The sequence below is a fragment of the Aegilops tauschii genome, chromosome 7 (genome assembly GCF_002575655.3).
Source record: "Aegilops tauschii subsp. strangulata cultivar AL8/78 chromosome 7, Aet v6.0, whole genome shotgun sequence".
Lineage (NCBI taxonomy): Eukaryota > Viridiplantae > Streptophyta > Magnoliopsida > Poales > Poaceae > Aegilops > Aegilops tauschii.
In genome coordinates this window covers 77718497-77737453 of record NC_053041.3, presented here as the reverse complement: position 1 = coordinate 77737453, position 18957 = coordinate 77718497, and positions in this window count along the sequence as shown.

Here is an 18957-nt window from a genome sequence, read left to right as displayed (position 1 = left end):
CCTTCAAGATATATAAGGAGGGGCAGGGCTCCCCAAAGAGGACAGGCAAGAAGAAACAATCTCTAGGGCTAGACACAAAGAGCCGGTTTACGGTGACTCCCTCATGACGATAATGAGACCTAGCCACAAACAGCATGTAGGGTTGTTACCGGATGATGTTTCCGGGGGCCCGAAGCTGTCTAAATCTTTGTCTTGCGTGTTGTGTCTCTCGATTCCGATCAACCCCTTCAAGCTACCGCATAGATGCGTGGGCCTCATGACTAAGTCCTAACACTAGGACATCTGCCGTGACAATTCCACGACACCGTTCTTCCTCGTCTACGGGGCAGAAGCAGTCCTCCCTCACGAGGTCAAGCATCGCTCTGCACGGGTCCTGGCGTTTGATGAAATGCAACAGGACACCACGCGGGGGATGGACCTCGTGCTGGGGGAGGAACACCGCCGCGAAGCCGCACTACGGGCGGCAAGGTATCAGCAGGCGCTGCGGCGATACCACTGCCGCAACATCCGCTCTAGGACGCTCGAGGCGGGCGACCTCGTCCCGAGGTGGGTCCTCTCTAGGGAGGGGCTGCATAAGCTCTCACCCATGTGGGAGGGCCCGTTCAGGGTCGTCCATGTCTCCAGGCCTAGCGCCGCGCGCCTGGAAACACAGGACGGGGTGCCCATCCAGAACACTTGGAACATCCAGCACCTCGGGAAGTTCTACCCATGAAACAAGGCCCAGCGCCTGTGAAGAAAGGCCCAATGCCTATGAAGAAGGCCCAGTGCCTATGAAGATCGCCGCCCGTGACACTCTCACGTAATAATGAGTGGGGCTGTACACGCCCCGGAGTCTCAGGAGTGCCGCCCTCGGGCCTCGGGGGCTCCCTCCCACGTCTTAGTGGCAGCACTTAGCTCCGCGCTGGTGAGAAGACTTGAAGACTAGACTAGGTGCCGGACGCGGCTTTTCATTTGCTTTCCGTAGTTAGCTCACCTTCTTTTAATTGAAGTTTGCTTCTGGTGTTCCTTGCTGATTTGGTTTCGTCGCCTTTTTGCCGCTATTTCTGACTCTAGTTAACCTGTTTTCTCTCTCCCGCATACCTCGCGAGGGGGCTAGGCAGGTGCCCTCGCGAGCGTTTTTCCTTCTCTCAGACTTTCGTCTGCTTTCTCGCGAGGCACCCTCGCTCGTGCCCACAAGCTGGCGCATCTCTCCTAATCCGTGCCCCTCGGGTACCGTGATATGAAGCGCTGGGTCAAGGCTTGGGTGAACGATAAGTCTCCTAGAGAGCTTCCTAACAAATCTTTTGCAGTTCCTAAACGCCCACTGAGCCAAGAAAGGCCTTGACAGGCACCAGGAAACAAGTGCCTCGTGAAGAGGAGGCTACCCAAAACATGCCAAGCTAAGTTATCTCTGCACAAAATAACGACACATCACAGAAACAACAAACATAGCATAATGATTGAGGAATCATAGTTCGATACACGCCCCTCCAGGGCCCATACTGGTTTTATGCAGGAAGGAAAGGAAGAACAAAACAAAAGCGACGCTTGCCCCTACAGCGGTCCACGGGGGCAGGCCCTTGGCGTCATCCCGAGCTTAGCCGGACCCCTCCTCATGCTTCACGGAGGCGCGGCGACGAGACGACCTGCTACCACCTTCGAAGCGAGCGCGGCGACGTGGCGGCTGGTCGTAGCCGCCACTGCTGGAGCTGTCGCCGAGAGAAGAGCCACCGTAGCTGGACGAGGCGCGGCCGGTACCAGGGCGAGTTCGCCCTCGTCCTCGTCGCGGACGTCACCGAGGTCGAGCACCTCCTCGCTGTCGTTCACCTCGGGGCAACACCTGGCGCGGCGACCGTCCTCCCCGAACACCCTCACATAGATGGTCGCGTCACCATCATACTTGAAGTGGAGGGTGCACCGCCTGCCCTGGCCGCGCGCGCGGGCAAACGTCTGCCAACCGTGAGCCAGGGCTATGTTGCCCGCGGTGGAGACCTCGACCACGACCCAAGAAGCCTTGCTGCAGCAACCGTCCGCCTGCAGCCAGAACCCGCCTGGGCCAGAGGCTGGTAGCTCGTCGACGAAGAAGCGCGGAAGTTGAAGCCAGTTGCCGGCCGGGTTCTCTTACCAGACAACGAACTCCGGCAGCACCTCTGCCGAGTGGAAGCACGTCCGGGGAGGCCGTGCAACCACGGCGCGTCTCCCTTCATCGACGGGGCTGCCGCGACCGGAGCGACCCCTGCCACGCGCAGCGGTGCCACCCCGAGAATGGGGGCCCGCGGCGGGGGTCGTTGTGTGCTTGCGGGGACGGCCGCGTCCGCGCTTGGGCGCCGGGGAGCCGGGCCCCTCGCGAGGGGCCTTACCCTTCTCCGCGGCAGAGAACCTCTTCGACGGCGCCATTGCTACTAGCAGAGGAGCAAGGAGGAAGAAGCAAGCGGACGGGGAAGAGATGGGCAACGGGGGCTCTGCCCCCCTCCCCATTTATAGACAGAGAAGGCCAACCAGCACCCCCCATGATCATAGGTAATGATGGTTTTCCCTTGCAAGTCGCAGGGACTTGTCAAGTCGGGCAGTTGCCGAGGCAGCGTGGGGAAGCAGAGACGCCCACGTCCAATCAACCGCCACGCGTCGACTAGGGCTGTAGGCTATTGGGGGCCCGCGGCGCTCCGCACTTGTCCTTTGCCTTCGCCATGAAGCCAAGCCCGAGCGCGCCTTGGGCCCGGGGGCTACTGTCAGTGTTCTGGGAACGGGGGTCCCCAGGCTTGCCTGCCTGCGGCCCATGGCGTGGCTCAGCGCGTGGGCCCGTACGGCCATCTTCATCAACAAGGCGTTCAAGACCCTCGTAAGGGGCCAAGTCTCGCGAGGCGGACGACCCAAGACCTCCTCAGGAGCGGCCTCACCAGGTTGGCTCGCGAGGGGCGGAGAGATCAAGGCAAGGCAAACCTCGCGAGGTTCTCGTGACGTGAGCCATGACGATCAAGACCAGGCAGGCGCCAGCATGCACAATGTCCTTGTTTCCTCTTCGGTGCAAAGGGGGCAAGCGCAGGCGCGCAGTACCGAGGCGTCAGGCAAAGGTTTCCATATCGGTGCAACGAGACCAAGACCAGCAGGACGGCAAGACGGAGGTCACCATGGAGCCCGAGGCGGTGCCACCACCAGAGCCTTTTGCAGGCGAAGACCGCTTTTGTCAGGATAAGCTGTACAAGCTGTCCCCTTTCAAATTGGCCGTTGTTGGCTCCCCTCCCGCTCAATATTTGGGAAGAGGACCAGGGCCTATATAAGTAGAACTAGCCACCACCGTAGGGGGCATCTCATCTTGAGTGATCTAACCCACGCGAGCTTACCAAGCACAAGAACACCTCAACCTCAGGAGGCTGTTCTTCCCCTTGTACTGTTCATCATCAGCCCAAGAGGCAATCCACCACCACCACACTGAAGTAGGGTATTACACCAGAACAGTGGCCCGAACCAGTATAAACCCCGTGTCCCTTGTGTTGTGAGTTCGTCGAGTTCGTCCTCGAGATCTTAGCAAGCTAGGACGTGGATCGGTAGGGGGAGAACTTCGCGCGCACCCCAGACTTCGAACCTTAAGAGTTTTGCCGGAACCCGTGATTCGACACCTCCTGTGGCAGTGGGGTCCAGATTGGAAACTAAGTGATATTAAGGCCTCCTTTTAATAGAGAACCGGAACAAAGCATTAACACATAGTGAATACATGAACTCCTCAAACTACGGTCATCACCGGGAGTGGGCCCGGTTATTGTCACTCCGTGGTTGCCGGATCATAACACGTAGTAGGTGACTATAACTTGAAAGACCGGATCTAAAACATGGATATAATGATGAATTCATAAACGGTTCAGATCTGAGTTCATGGCACCCGGGCCCAAAGTGACAAGCATTAAGCATAGCAAAGTCATAGCAACATCAATCTAAGAACATTGTGGATACTAGGGATCAAGCCCTAACAAAACTAACTCGATTACATGATGAATCCCATCCAACTCCTCACCGACCAGCGAGCCTACGAAGGAATTACTCACTCCCGGTGGGGAGCATCATGGAATTGGCGATGGATATGGGTTGGTGATGACGAAGAACGAAGATCCCCCTCTTCGGTGCCCTAAACGGACTCCAGATCTGGCCTCCCGATGAAGAACAAGAGGTGACGGCGGCTCCATCTCGTTGAACGTGATAATTCTTTCTCCCTGATTTTTTTTCTGGAAATATGTAATTTTATAGCTTCGGAATCAGGGTCTGCGGGGCCACCAGGTTGGGACAACCCACCTGGGCGCGCCAAGAGAGGGGGGCGCGCCCTGGTGGGTTGTGCCCACCCAGGGGCCCCTTTCCGGTAGGTGTTGGCTCCAAAAATCCTCTTTTATTCCATAAAAATTCCTCGCAAAGTTTCGTTTTATTCCGAGAACTTCTATTTCTGCACAAAAACAACACCATGGTAGTTCTGTCGAAAACAGCGTCAGTCCGGGGTTAGTTTCATTCAAATCATGCAAATTAGAGTCCAAAACAAGAGGAAAAGTGTGAGGAAAAGTAGATACGTTGGAGACGTATCAGGATCCATGCATAAGAACAAAGTATGGACTTTGGTTGACTTGCCCGATGATCGGCAAGCCATATATAATAAATGGATCTTCAAGAAGAAGATCGACACTGACGGTAATGTTACTGTCTACAAAGCTTGACTTGTTGCGAAACGTTTTCGACAAGTTCAAGGAGTTGACTACGATGAGACCTACTCACCCGTAGCGATGCTTAAGTCTGTCCGAATCATGTTAGGAATTGCCACATTTTATGATTATGAAATCTGGCAAATGGATGTCAAAACTGCGTTCCTTAATGGATATCTTAAAGAAGAGTTGTATATGATTCAACCAGAAGGTTTTGTCGATTGTAAAGGTGCTAACAAAGTGTGCAAGCTCCAGCGATCCATTTATGGACAGGTGCAAGCCTCTCGGAGTTGGAATATACGCTTTGATAGTGTGATCAAAGCATATGGTTTTATACAGACTTTTGGAGAAGCCTGTATTTACAAGAAAGTGAGTGGGAGCTCTGTAGCATTTCTAATATTATATGTGGATGACATATTGTTGATTAGAAATGATACAGAATTTCTGGATAGCATAAAAGGATACTTGAATAAGAATTTTTCAATGAAAGACCTCGGTGAAGCTGCTTATATATTGGGCATCAAGATCTATAGAGATAGATCAAGACGCTTAATTGGACTTTCACAAAGCACATACATTGATAAAGTTTTGAAGAAGTTCAAAATGGATCAGTCAAAGAAAGGGTTCTTGCCTGCGTTATAAGGTGTGAAGTTGAGTCAGACTCAATACCCGACCACTGCAGAAGATAGAGAGAAAATGAAAGTCATACCCTATGCCTCAACCATAGGTTCTATCATGTATGCAATGTTGTGTACCAGACCTGATGTGTGCCTTGCTATAAGTATAGCAGGGAGGTACCAAAGTAATCTAGGAGTGGATCACTGGACAGCGGTCAAGAACATCCTGAAATACCTGAAAAGGACTAAGGATATGTTTCTCGTTTATGGAGGTGACAAAGATCTTGTCGTAAATGAATACATCAATGCAAGCTTTGACACTGATCCGGATGACTCTAAGTCACAAACCGGATACATATTTAATTATATTGAATGGTGGAGCTGTAAGTTGGTGGAGTTCCAAGCAGAGCGTCATGGCGGGATCTACGTGTGAAGCAGAGTACATAGCTGCTTCGGAAGCAGCAAATAAAGGAGTCTGGATGAAGGAGTTCATATCTGATCTAGGTGTAATACCTAGTGCATCGGGTCCAATGAAAATATTTTGTGACAATACTGGAGCAATAGCCTTGGCGAAGGAATCCATATTTCACAAGAGAACCAAACACATCAAGAGACGCTTCAATTCCATCCGCGATCAATTCAAGGAGGGAGACATAGAGATTTGCAAAATACATATGGATCTGAATGTTGCAGACCCGTTGACTAAGCCTCTTCCACGAGCAAAACATGATCAGCACCAAGACTCCATGGGTGTTAGAATCATTACTATGTAATCTAGATTATTGACTCTAGTGCAAGTGGGAGACTGAAGGAAATATGCCCTAGAGGCAATAATAAAGTTGTTATTTATATTTCCTTATTCATGATAAATGTTTATTATTCATGCTAGAATTGTATTAACCGGAAACTTAGTACATGTGTGAATACATAGACAAACAGAGTGTCCCTAGTATGCCTCTACTTGACTAGCTCGTTGATCAAAGATGGTTATGTTTCCTGACCATAGACTTGTGTTGTCATTTTATGAACGGGATCACATCATTAGAGAATGATGTGATGGACAAGACCCATCCGTTAGTTTAGCATTATGATCGTTTAGTTTTATTGCTATTGCTTTCTTCATGACTTTATACATGTTCCTCTGACTATGAGATTATGCAACTCCCGAATACCGGAGGAACACCTTATGTGCTATCAAACGTCACAACGTAACTGGGTGATTATAAAGATGCTCTACAGGTGTCTTCGAAGGTGTTTGTTGGGTTGGCATAGATCAAGATTAGGTTTTGTCACTCCGTGTATCGGAGAGGTATCTTTGGGCCCTCTCGGTAATGCACATCACTATAAGCCTTGCAAGCAATGTGACTAATGAGTTAGTTGCGGGACAATGCATTACGGAACGAGTAAAGAGACTGGCCGGTAACGAGATTGAACTAGGTATGATGATACCGACGATCGAATCTCGGGCAAGTAACATACCAATGACAAAGGGAACAACGTATGTTGTTATGCGGTTTGACCGATAAAGATCTTCGTAGAAAATGTAGGATCCAATATCAGCATCCAGGTTCCGCTATTGGTTATTGACCGGAGATGTGTCTCGGTCAGGTCTACATAGTTCTCGAACCCGTAGAGTCCGCACGCTTAACATTCGATGACGATTTATATTATGAGTTATGTGTTTTGGTGACTGTTGAGGATGTAAACCTTAGAGTCACCCGCCCGGAGGGGCCGGGTTACTCATAATGGTCATCGCCTGAAGCCCGGAGCCAAGCTTGAAGACGGTGGGCCAAAGATGGGCTTAAGACCCGGAGATGGCTTAAGGCCCGTAGTTACAACCGCTATTATGGTAGAACTTGTAGTGTAAGGCAAGAATAGTTGAGAGTCCGAGCCGGACACTCTTATGAGCCGGCCGGGACTCTGAGAGCTGCTGGGCGTCAACCTCTCTATATAAAGGGACGACCCGGCGGCGGTTTAAGGACAAGTAAGATCTCGTCGAGAGCCAGGCATAGCAATTAAGCTCCCTGGTCATCGAAACCCTAATCAATACCACCTCAACTGGACGTAGGCTTTTACCTTCACCGTAAGGGGCCGAACTAGTATAACCCTCGTGTTCCTTGTCCCGTTTAACCCCTTCAAGATTCCTAGCTGCAATGGCTCCACGACTAAGTCCTAGCTTGAGGACATCTGCCGTGACAATTCCACGACAGTTGGCGCCCACCGTGGGGCCAGCGCACGGTGGATTTGAGTTCTTGAAGGGGAGCTTCGAAGGGCTCAAGGGATACGCTGTGGGCCGGATGACCAAGAGTCGTCGCGGCAAGCTCTACATCGACGATGCAAACTGGGGGCCCGACGCCGGCTCAATTGAGTACGGGTACCGGGTCCCCTTCGGCGGAATTCATGTCTTCATTGGCAAGATTGGTGAGCCGGGCCCTGAGCCGGATCTCTGCGCCGATCTCATCGAGACGGCTCAGCGTGCACGACCTGCCCGGGCTCTACCTGCCTTGAGGCATGCTTTTGTGGGATGTGTTCATGGAGGACTCTCTGTAGGGTCTGGATCTGGTGATGAGACGGCCGCCGGCTCTGACGGCGAGTCGTCCACAGATGAGTCAAACTCGTTGTATCAACTTCAAGATCGAAGGCTCAGGGGTTGTTCCGATGGTGACAGTATTCCGGATCCTTTTGAGCCGCCGAGCCGGGTTGGGATCTTCATGGCCGGTGCGCAACCTGTTCAAAACCCTGCCGCTGGGTCAGGAAACCCGATACCCTCGCCGGCTCAGGTGCTGATGGATCTCACGGACAAGATGACGGCCCTGTTGACCGCCACGGTTGACCCGGCGGATCAAGCTTAGCATGACGCGGAGGTGGCGCAGTTAAAGTTAGATCTAGTGAAGGCCAAGGAGGATCTGGTGGCGGAAGGGATCAGGATGGCTGCGGAGAGGGCGGCTCTCGACGCCCAGACTCAGTTGATTCAGGCGCAGTCCTTCCGGCTCACGATGGATCAGAACACGTCCAATGAGGTCATGAGAAGGAGGCATCAAAAGGCCCAATCTCGACTCCCTCTGGTCTACGATCCTCGAAATCTCTTCAACACGCCAGGTGCAGGGTCTAGTAACCCGCCGGAGCTTGAGAAGAAAAGAAGCCCTCGCGCACTCCTCCTCCTCTAGCCGCGTCGCGCCGCGGGTTGCAGGATTGAGCCGAACCGAGCTCACTCCTATGCCCTTTGAAGTCCTTGGGTAGACGTTCATTGCGGAGAGCCGGCACTAAGCAAGGGACACCTCCAGTCCTCGTAGGGATACCTACGTCGACGGAAGTCGTCGGATAAGCCGGGGGTGTCTGGTAAGCCGTCAACTGAGGCACCTGCTCCGCCATTTGCCGCGCTCTGTCTTGTTCTGTTGCGTGAAAGGCTCCGTTATGAGCCGGGCCATGGCCAGGGGTCAAGTCATGGCGTCGGACATTACTTGAGCCGGTCGCTGAGACCATGTGTCTGCTATAACTCGGGCTCCGGCCTGGACGAGGGGTTGAGTGGATCCTGTCCCGGCTGTAAGAGTACGCCTCTTGCTGCGCCAGTGCTGTCTGAAGGAGCTCTCTGACCCGGCGGGTTTCAACAGCCGTTGGAGAGTTGCCGTCAATTGGGAGAGCCGCCAGCCGTGCTGCCGCGGCGACCATGTTTTCCAGCGGGTTAGCATAATGACCCGGTGGTATTGGCACATACTGAGGCGGGGCAGGGTTCACCCGGAGAAGACCCACCTCTTGGTGGCAGTTGGCAAATTCACAAAGTGGGTGGAAGCAGAGCCAGTTAGCAAGTGTGACGCAGCCACAGCGGTTCAGTTCATGAAAAAGGTGATCTTTCGCTTTGGCTTTCCACACAGCATTATAACTGACAATGGTACCAATCTGTCCAAGGGCGCCATGGAGGAGTTTTGTCAACGAGAGCATATTCGACTTGATGTTTCATCAGTGGCTCACCCTCAATCTAATGGTCAAGCTGAGAGAGCTAATCAGGAGATTTTGAAAGGCATCAAGCCCCGGCTCTTGGTCCCTTTGCAACGGACGCTGGGTTGTTGGGTGGAGGAGTTACCCTCCGTGTTATGGAGCATCAATACTACTCCTAACAGGTCTACGGGTTACACGCCTTTCTTCATGGTTTATGGAGCGGAAGCAGTCCTCCCCAGTGACATCCGTCATGACTCGCCTCGAGTGGCGGCTTATGTTGAGGCGGATAATGAACAGGCGCGCCAAGATGCTCTTGACTTGTTGGACGAACAGCGTGATGTGGCAGCAGCTCGCTCAGCGATTTACCAACAAGACCTGCGCCGTTATCACAGTCGCCGGGTTAAGTCCCGGGTCTTCCAGGAAGGTGATCTGGTGCTCCGGCTCATCCAAGATCAAACGGATGCACACAAGTTATCCCCGCCTTGGGAAGGGCCCTTTGTGGTCAGCAAGAACATGCACAACGGGTCATACTACCTTATTGACGTTCGCGAGCATAAAGATTCACGTAAGTCGGAGGAAGAGACCCGTCGGCCGTGGAATATAGCTCAGCTTCGGCCTTATTACACTTGAGCCACCGGCTCTCATAATGTACATATTTCTATAAGCCATGTATATATTATGATAAGCAATAAAGCAGGACCTCTGTCCTTTTTTCTCCTCCAAAGGTAAATGTGTTGTTTCCATTACAAGATCACATGGTGACTTAGAGGTGGATCCGGCTTATGATCGTATTCGAATCTAGCCGTACGCAATATAGTCACTTGGGGGCTTCCTGTTCAAACATAGGTCGTATTCGAACCAAAGAGAACATAGTTGTCGATACCCATTTGATTGGCAAAGTGCCGAGCTCATTGGGGAGTTTTCTTTGATCATATTTGAATCATAGCTCAACCCCATTTGGGAACCGACGTGGATCATATTCGAATCAGCGTCGTTAAACAACTCTTAAGGTCATTTGGGGGCTTCCTGTTCAAACATGGGTCGTATTCGAACCAAAGAGAGCATAGCTGTCGATACCCTCTTGATCGGCATCGCCAAAGCCACTGGGGGCTATATGATCGCATTCGTATCTTAGCTTAACCCCTTTGGGACGGGTCTCTGGTCGTATTCGAACCAGAAGCCCCTGAGTTTTGATTTTCTGATTTACAACAAGTTCTTCTGGTTGTATCAACAGTATACACGGTGGTTCTTGTTGCGCCGGCTTAACTTTGATTCACAGTGCTAGTCGCACACAATCAGCATTATAAGACTGGTAAACCGGAGTTGAGGTACCAACCTTATTATCCGGGTTATATAAACCGGGAGTGTACTTGAAGGCCTGTAAGTGTGTTATTACGGTTATATCAAGGACATACTTGAGGACCAGTCTTTCGTGACTTAGATTTATATTCTGGGTTATATGTATGAGACTATGATTCTCAGTGCGGTAAGCCGCCTAGAAACTTGTGATTTGTTTTTTTATGCAGGATAGTTAAAGACAACTATTTGAGCTTAAGGAAAATGAATGATCAATTATGACCCGGAAGAATATAAGGAAGCAACTTCAATGGAATTAAGCATTCAGCACGTGCACGATGGCACGACAAAGTTAAAATGTTGGTCCTATGCTATTACAAGACTCCCCGAGTCCAAAAGGGTGAAGCATTGTTTAACAAGCCGCCTAAAGAGTCAAGATGCTTGCCGGGTCGAAGCTTCTGGCTCATCCCTCTCCGCTCCTCCGGCTGTTCCCAAGACCTGGAAGGTTGACGATTTCTAGTCAATGCCGCTCAAAGCTTCAAATTGAGCTTCCTCGTCAATTAACCCGGCCGGGTAAATTTCCGGGGCAAAGGTGTGCTTACGAGTCGGCGGGACTAAGCTGATGGCTTCATAACGCGGAGTGGGGATCCTCTGATTCTCTGCATCGTAGCCCGGTTGGTACTTGGTCAGATCAGTGTCATTCCCAATCAGGGTGGCCACCGGGCGCACGATCTTCACACAGGCAGCAAAGTCCTTTTGGTCGAAAGGGGTGCCGTCTTCCTTCAAGCTGGGGTAACCAAGTGCAATGTCCGCCGGGTCTAGCTCTGGAAGGAAAGCCTTGGCCTGGCTCAGAGCAGCTATGGCTCCGGCTCTTGCAGAAGCCCGTCGCGGCTCTTGGACACGCTGAGGAAGAACGGCCAGCCGGCGAAGTACTTCCGCCAGGTGAGTTGAAACCTCATTGGATAGGGCCACCACGGCCAAAGCGCGATCTGACCCGGTGTAGAGTTGCTCCACGAGGGTGTACACGGCCTTCAGCTTGGTCAGCACGTTCTGATTGAGGTTGGCGCTTCTGGGACCTGTTTAACAAAGTAAGATAAGCCGTTCTCAATGATGGGAGTTATGAGACATAAAGACTGTAAACTTGTTCAAAGCCTGCAGAAGGACTTACCGAAGATTGCGGCGACCATTTGTGACACATGGCGTTTTAAGCCGGAGAGTTCGGCGGTTCTCTCCGTCAGAGCCTTCTCTGCCTGTCCGGCCCGGCTTACAAGAGCAGCCTTTTCTTCGGCCCAAGTTTTCCTCTCAGCTTCAAACTTCTTCTTCAGCTTCTCTTGAGCAGCAATGCTGGATTCAAATTTGGCGTTGGCCTTCCGGGTCTCAGTTTCCTGAGTCTTCAGGCGGTTCTTCAGCTCAGAGATATCAGCTTCAAATTTTTTGCAAGCAGCCTGTACAATTTCCGGGTTATAGTATGAACAATTATTATGCGATTTTAAAGTCCCAAGCACTTTCCAAGCAAAGACACTTGGCACTTGGGGGCTAATGCATGTCGAAAGTTTCTATCTACAAATTACCGGTTCATGGAAGTAAGCCGGAAATTAAGTCTACAACATATTCGATCATAAGTCGTAGACTTGGGGGCTAGTATGGTAAAGATGATTATGCAGTAAGCAATAGAGTGGTACCTCAGACTTCTGCTGTATTTGCTTCACCATGTCAATCTCCATGTCCCGGCTGCTGTGCACTTGATTGACATAGCCGGAGATGATCTCTCCAATGCTCAGGTTGGCGTAGTTGGTGATGTCCAGCTTGGCCCGGCGGCGCTCTAGCAACTCTTCCTTCGCAGAGCACTTAGCCAGTGCAGTGGGTCTCCCCGGCTCGACAAACTCCGTCCGGGTGATTACCACGTCCGGGTCATCAGCCGGCTGAGCCGGGCTGGAGATGTCCGGGTTGGTGGAAGTCTCCATGGCTGGCTCATCGATTGGAGTGGTGGCTTCAGGAGCAGAGGCAGCTGGCGGCTCTTGAGCTGAAACCTCCAGCTCAGGCAAGACCGGCTCTTCGACAGGCTTATTCTTCTTTGCCCTCTTGCTGAGCTTTGCCTGGGCACTGAAAGGACAAAAAGGTTAGTACAAAAGTATGAGTAAAGATAAGCACAACAAGAGATGATCATCATTTCCCGGGTACGGTCTTGAAGGCCGGCAGGTTCGATTGCATCGAGTCACCAGAGGAAGGTGAAGTTTCCTGATAGTTTGAATCAGAAGAATTGAGCGGTTGACGTATAACACCCGCCAAAGGATGAAAAGGATATAAGTGGGAGATAACCTCGGTCCAGCGCTTCCTCGACGCTTCCGGTAAGCCGGAGGAGAGGTCAGCATCCTTGTTGGTCCGGGTGTGCCGCCAGCTCTCATGAATCTGTTGCTTCAAAAGAAATTGAGGATCTTGATAAGCTAAAGGATGTGAAAATCTTACTTTCCGGGTTACTCTTTGGACTTTCAGCCTTGGCAAGGGCTCCGAGTCGGAGGAAAGTGTCATTACCTCTTCAGTCACCAGGTTACTTGCTCCGTTGTCATCCTGCTGATGATCAGTATCAATAAGGTGGACAGGAATAAACAAGAAATACAACCAGAGCTTACAGGTTCAGGGGTTACCTCTGACTCGGAGCTGTCACTTAGTTGAAGCAGCTCTGAGGCAGTAGGCCTGCTTCCCTTCTTGCGGGGAGCGGCTCTCCTGGCGGCTTTCTTAGCCTTCCTGGCCTTCTTGGCCGCCTCATGGTCATACTTGACCTTCCAGAATTTATCATCAGCCTGAAAAATACAATGAAGACTTCTTAAAGATTCAGATGAAAACTATCTAAGGAGAAAATAAGATGTTCAGATCAGCGGCTTACCGCTGGGGCCGGGTTGGTCTTGCAGAAGGGACTTAAGCCGGTCCTCCCGCAGTCTGCCAAGCTCTCATTCAAGAGGGCCTTGGTCATGTCTTCAACAACGTCTTTAGGAAGATCGTTGCAGCTATGTCGCAGGGGGTCATCTTTCCGGCCCGTGTAATCACACATTAAGCCGGGGCGGCGGCTCAAGGGGATCACCCGCCACGAGATCCAAACCCGGAACAGATCAATGCCATTGAGGCCATTGCCCAGGAGAGCCTTGATCTTGTTGATGGTGGGGATTAGAGGTTGACGCTCCGCCTGAGATAGTTTTTCGAGCAGAGGGTGGTTTGGTTCCAGACGCACGGCATGAAAGCTGGGCAGAGGGCTCTCGTCAGCCGGAGACGTGTCCTGACAGTAAAACCACGTCTGGTTCCAGTCCTTTGGATGGTTGGGCGGCTCAGCGTAAGGAAAGAGGCAATCTCTCCGGCGCTGAATGGAGATTCCACCAAGTTCCAGGCTTGGTCCGTTGGCGCACTCATTCTGGCGGTTCAAATAGAATAGCTCTCTAAAGAGCAGAAGGCTGGGCTCTTCTCCAAGGTAGACTTCGCAGAATACTTGGAAGTTGCATATATTTGACACGGAATTGGGTCGTATGTCTTGTGGCCACAGATCAAAGAAATTCAGCACTCTCTAAAGAACTTTGAGCCGGGCGGTGCGAAGCCCCGGCTCATGTGATCCGCAAATATTACCACCTCCCCGTCCCTTGGCTGTGGTCTCTCCTCTGACGGGTCAGGGGCGCGGTAAGACATGACATCCTTCTTGGGCAGGTAACCCGTCTTCACAAAGTCTGCTAAGGTTTCGTCGGTGACGTTGGACCTCATCCAGTTGCACGTGATGGGTGCTTTGGGAGCTTTGGGAGGCATGGTGAAAGACGGAAGCCTATGATAAAAGGAAATGTCTGGTTCAATTATAAGCCGGAGGAAGTTTACAGTTTAATGTCTAATGTGGCGGCTTATGAAGGGGCCTAATGACATATGGCTAAATGCATCGGGTTATCTAAGCCGCTGCAGGTATCGAGAGTAATTCAAATTGTCTACAGCTCTATCATAAATGAGCCGGAAAATTTTATGGCGCGTGGTTTCTTTTGAGCCGAAATTTTTTACGGCGCGTGGCTTCTTTTAAGCCGGAAATGTAAGCCGACATAGCTCAGCAGATGCAGTTTTTTACTAAGTATGGTGAAAACAAGTTTCACATATCGCAGTAATTATTTTGGATCAAAACGATCGGCTAAAGAGGAAAGTTTCTAGACCTAAAACAGACGCAGAAGAAGTTCATAGGTTCGAACGAAGCCTTTATGCAGGGAAAAGGGATCTATATACATTGGAAACGGGTGTGGAACAACTACCGCAACAGTCCTATACAGTCTACAGATCAAGAAGGGGTGGTAATAATGAAATCTACCAAGAGCTCGCGATGAACGGCGACGAACACGGGAAGAACAGCAAGAACCCTAACGCGGGTCTATTCTACGGAGTAACAAGGGCTTACAGGTACTGGAGAGTTGCGGAGGTCGCCGCCGTTTATCTGGTCACGTCAGGTTGATGCAGCGGCCTGAGTCGGTGAAGACAGGAAGACCCGCGGCGGCGGCGGCGATGGAGCTCGAGCGGGAGAACAGTGGCGAGAGGAGGAAGATGAGTGGCTGGAGGCTCATCGGGCCGGACTATTTATAAGGTGAGGCTCATAAGTGGGCGCGAGAAACGAGGTGGCCACGGCGCGGTTATCTCACCATAAAAACGCCTCGATTTTTGGGACGGCAATTAAGGATAAGATCCGTTGCGGATATGGTGGAGTAAAAAATGGATTTAATGGAGGATGACGTCACGGCGGGTCACCAGGAATCCAGAAGATGACGTCACGACGGGTTATAGCCTTTATACAAATGTAAGCCAGAGATTTTCTATCGAAAGGATTGAAGATTGACATGAGCCGGCTCAAATCAATCTGGGGCCTAATGTTGAGGATATAAACCTTAGAGTCACCAGCTCGGAGGGGCCGGGTTACTCATAATGGTCATCGCCTGAAGCCTGGCGCCAAGCTTGAAGACGGTGGGCCAAAGATGGGCTTAAGACCCAGAGGTGGCTTAAGGCCCGTAGTTACAACCGCTATTATGGTAGAACTTGTAGTGTAAGGCAAGAATAGTTGAGAGTCCGAGCCGGACACTCTTATGAGCCGGCCGGGACTCTGAGAGCTGCTGGGCGTCAACCTCTCTATATAAAGGGACGACCCGGCGGCGGTTTAAGGACAAGTAAGATCTCGTCGAGAGCCAGGCATAGCAATTAAGCTCCCTGGTCATCTAAACCCTAATCAATACCACCTCAACTGGACGTAGGCTTTTACCTTCACCGTAAGGGGCCGAACTAGTATAACCCTCGTGTTCCTTGTCCCGTTTAACCCCTTCAAGCTTCCTAGCTGCGATGGCTCCATGACTAAGTCCTAGCTCGAGGACATCTGCCGTGACAATTCCACGACAGTGACCGAAGTTTCTTCGGAGTACCGGATGAGATCACGGACATGACGAGGGGTCTCGAAATGGTCGAGAGGTAAAGATTGATATGTTGAATGGTTATACACGGGCACCGAAATGGTTCCGATAAGGTTTGGGGATTTTTCGGAGTACCGGGAGGCTACCGGAACCCCCCGGGAAAGTTAATGGGCCTAATGGGCCATAGTGGAGGAGAGGAGGCAGGCTACGGGAGGTGGCGCGTGCCCCCCTTTCCCAATTCAAATGGGACAAGGGGAGGGGGCGCGGCCCCTCCTCTTTCCTTCTCCTTCTCCCTCCTTTCCCCTTTCCCCTCTCCGTTGGAAGGAAAGGGGGGCGAATCCTACTAGGAATGGAGTCCTAGTAGGACTCCCCCCTCTTGGCGCGCCCCCCTTGGGCCGGCCTCCTCCTCCCCCTCCTTTATATACGTGGGCAGGGGGGACCCCAAAGGCACAACAGTTGTTTCTTGGCCATGTGCGGTGCCCCCCTCCACAGTTTACTCCTCCGGTCATAGCCTCGTAGTGCTTAGGCGAAGCCCTGCGTGGATCACATCACCAACACCGTCGCCACGCCGTCGTGCTGATGGAACTCTCCCTCGACCCTCCTGGATCAAGAGTTCGAGGGACTTCATCGAGCTGAATGTGTGCTGAACACGGAGGTGTCGTACGTTCGGTACTTGAATCGGTTGGATCGTGAAGACATTCGACTACATCAACCGCGTTAACATAACGCTTCCGCTTTCGGTCTATGAGGGTACGTGGACACACTCTCCCTGTCTTGTTGCTATGCATCTCCTAGATAGATCTTGCGTGATCGTAGCAATTTTTTTGAAATTGCATTCTACGTTCCCCAACACAACATAGGACTGTCGTATCGAGCTCTCGCTCGACGATGCTCCCGAGGACCTCCTCCTCGAAGAACTCCTAAAGAGGTGCATTTTTATTTGTGAACAATTTCTGAAAATTATTGGGACACAAAATGATATTAACTAAACTTCGCAAGATTGATAGCATCTACTTATATGGATGTCTAGAGGCTATATCAAGCATTCGAACTACTTGGAACTCAAAGAATTCGACATGCAAGCTCATTTACAGCAACACCAAGAGTAGCTAATTACTCAAAATATAAACCATTAGAACAAAAACTAATTGGAGCAATGGAGGAGTCACATACCAAGTAGCAATCCTCCAAAACAGTTTCGAAAACGGAGCTTCGAGCAAAGAGATCGAAATCCACGAGTTTGAGATTAAGAACACGAGCGGGAGAGCAAAAATAATTTTTTTTTTCTGGAGGTAGGTGGTGAAGTGAGCTAAAGGTATAAGTGAGGGGGCACGTGCGGCCCACTACCCACTAGAGCGCACCTGGGGTAGCTGGCGTGCCCTGGTGCCTTGTGGGCACCAGGGGCACCCCCCTGTGATGTTATTTGTACCAGAAATTCTTAAATATTCAAAAAAAACCATGTTAAAATTTTAGGTCATTTGTAGCACTTTTATTTTGACCACTTTTTATTGCATGGAAAATTCAGAAAACAGGATAAACATGGAACTTGGTCTTATTTTACTAAGAAAAACAAAAAACAAAAAGTGGGGACAGAAGGTTATGCTTACTAAATTCATCGACCACATGCCTCTCGAAAATAATCCATTAATAAGGTTGATCAAGTCTTATTAACAATCACTTTCGATTAACATGAACCCGATGAACTTACGTAAAACACTAAGTTACCTCAACGGGAATATGCATATCCCCAACAATAAGTGTTTCATATTTATTTTTGGCAATAGGAAGAGGGAGTTGAAAACTTCCAATAGTAATTGTCGGAGATTTTTGAACAACATTAATACCATTCACTTGAAATTGTTTCTTCGGAAAATGCACCGTATGCTCATTACCATTGATACGAAAAGTGACTTTGCTTTTATTGCAATCAATAACAGCCCCTGCGGTATTCAAAAAGGTTCTACCAAGGATAATCGACATGTTGTCATCCTCGGTCATCTCAAGTATAACAAAGTCTGTTAAAATAGTAACATTTGCAACAACAATGGGCACATCCTCACAATACCGATAGTATGGCAGTTGATTTGTCAGCCACTTGCAATGATATTTTAGTAGGTGTGAGTTTATTCAAATCAAATCTTTTATATAAAGAGAAAGGCATAACACTAACACCAGCTCCTAAATTACATAAAGCAGTTTTGACATAATTTCTTTTGATAGAGCATGGTATAGTTGGTATTCCGGGATCTCCTATTTTTTAGGTACTCCATCCTTAAAAGAATAATTAGCAAGAATGGTGGAGATTTCAGCTTCAGGTATTTTTCTTTTATTATTGATAATGTCTTTCATATACTTAGCATAAGGGGCCATCTTTCAAATATCAGTCAAACGAGTACGCAAAAAGACTGGCCTAAGCATTTCAGCAAAGCGTTCAAATTCTTCATCATCCTTTTTCTTGGATGATTTAGGTGGAAAGGGCATGGGTTTCTGAACCCATGGTTCTCTTTCTTTACCGTGTTTTCTAGCAACAAAGTCTCTTTTATCATAACGTTTATTTTTAGGTTGTGGGTTATCAAGATCAATAGCAAGTTCTATCTCAACATCATTATCTGGTTCTTTATCATTGTCCAGTTGAGTATCTTCATGAACATCATCATTATTATTTTCATTATCACTAGGTGAATGTTCATTACCAGATTGAGTTTCACCATCAGACATAGAGACATCATTGTCATCTTCAGAAGGTTTTTCTATCTCAGGTTCACTAGAAGTATGCAAAGTCCTATCAATTTTCCTTTTCTTTTTCTTTTTAGATGGACTAGGTGCATAAACATTAATTCTTTGAGAGTATTGTTCAATTATTTTGTGGTGTCCCTCAGGATAAAGTGGTTCCTGAGTCATTTTACCTCCTCTAGTTGCTACTCTAACAGCATAATCATTCATATTATTGTTCATTTCACTAAGTATTTCTTTTTGAGATTTAGCAACTTGTTCTAACTGAGTTTGAACCATAGAGGCATGTTTTCCTACACCTTTAACACCATT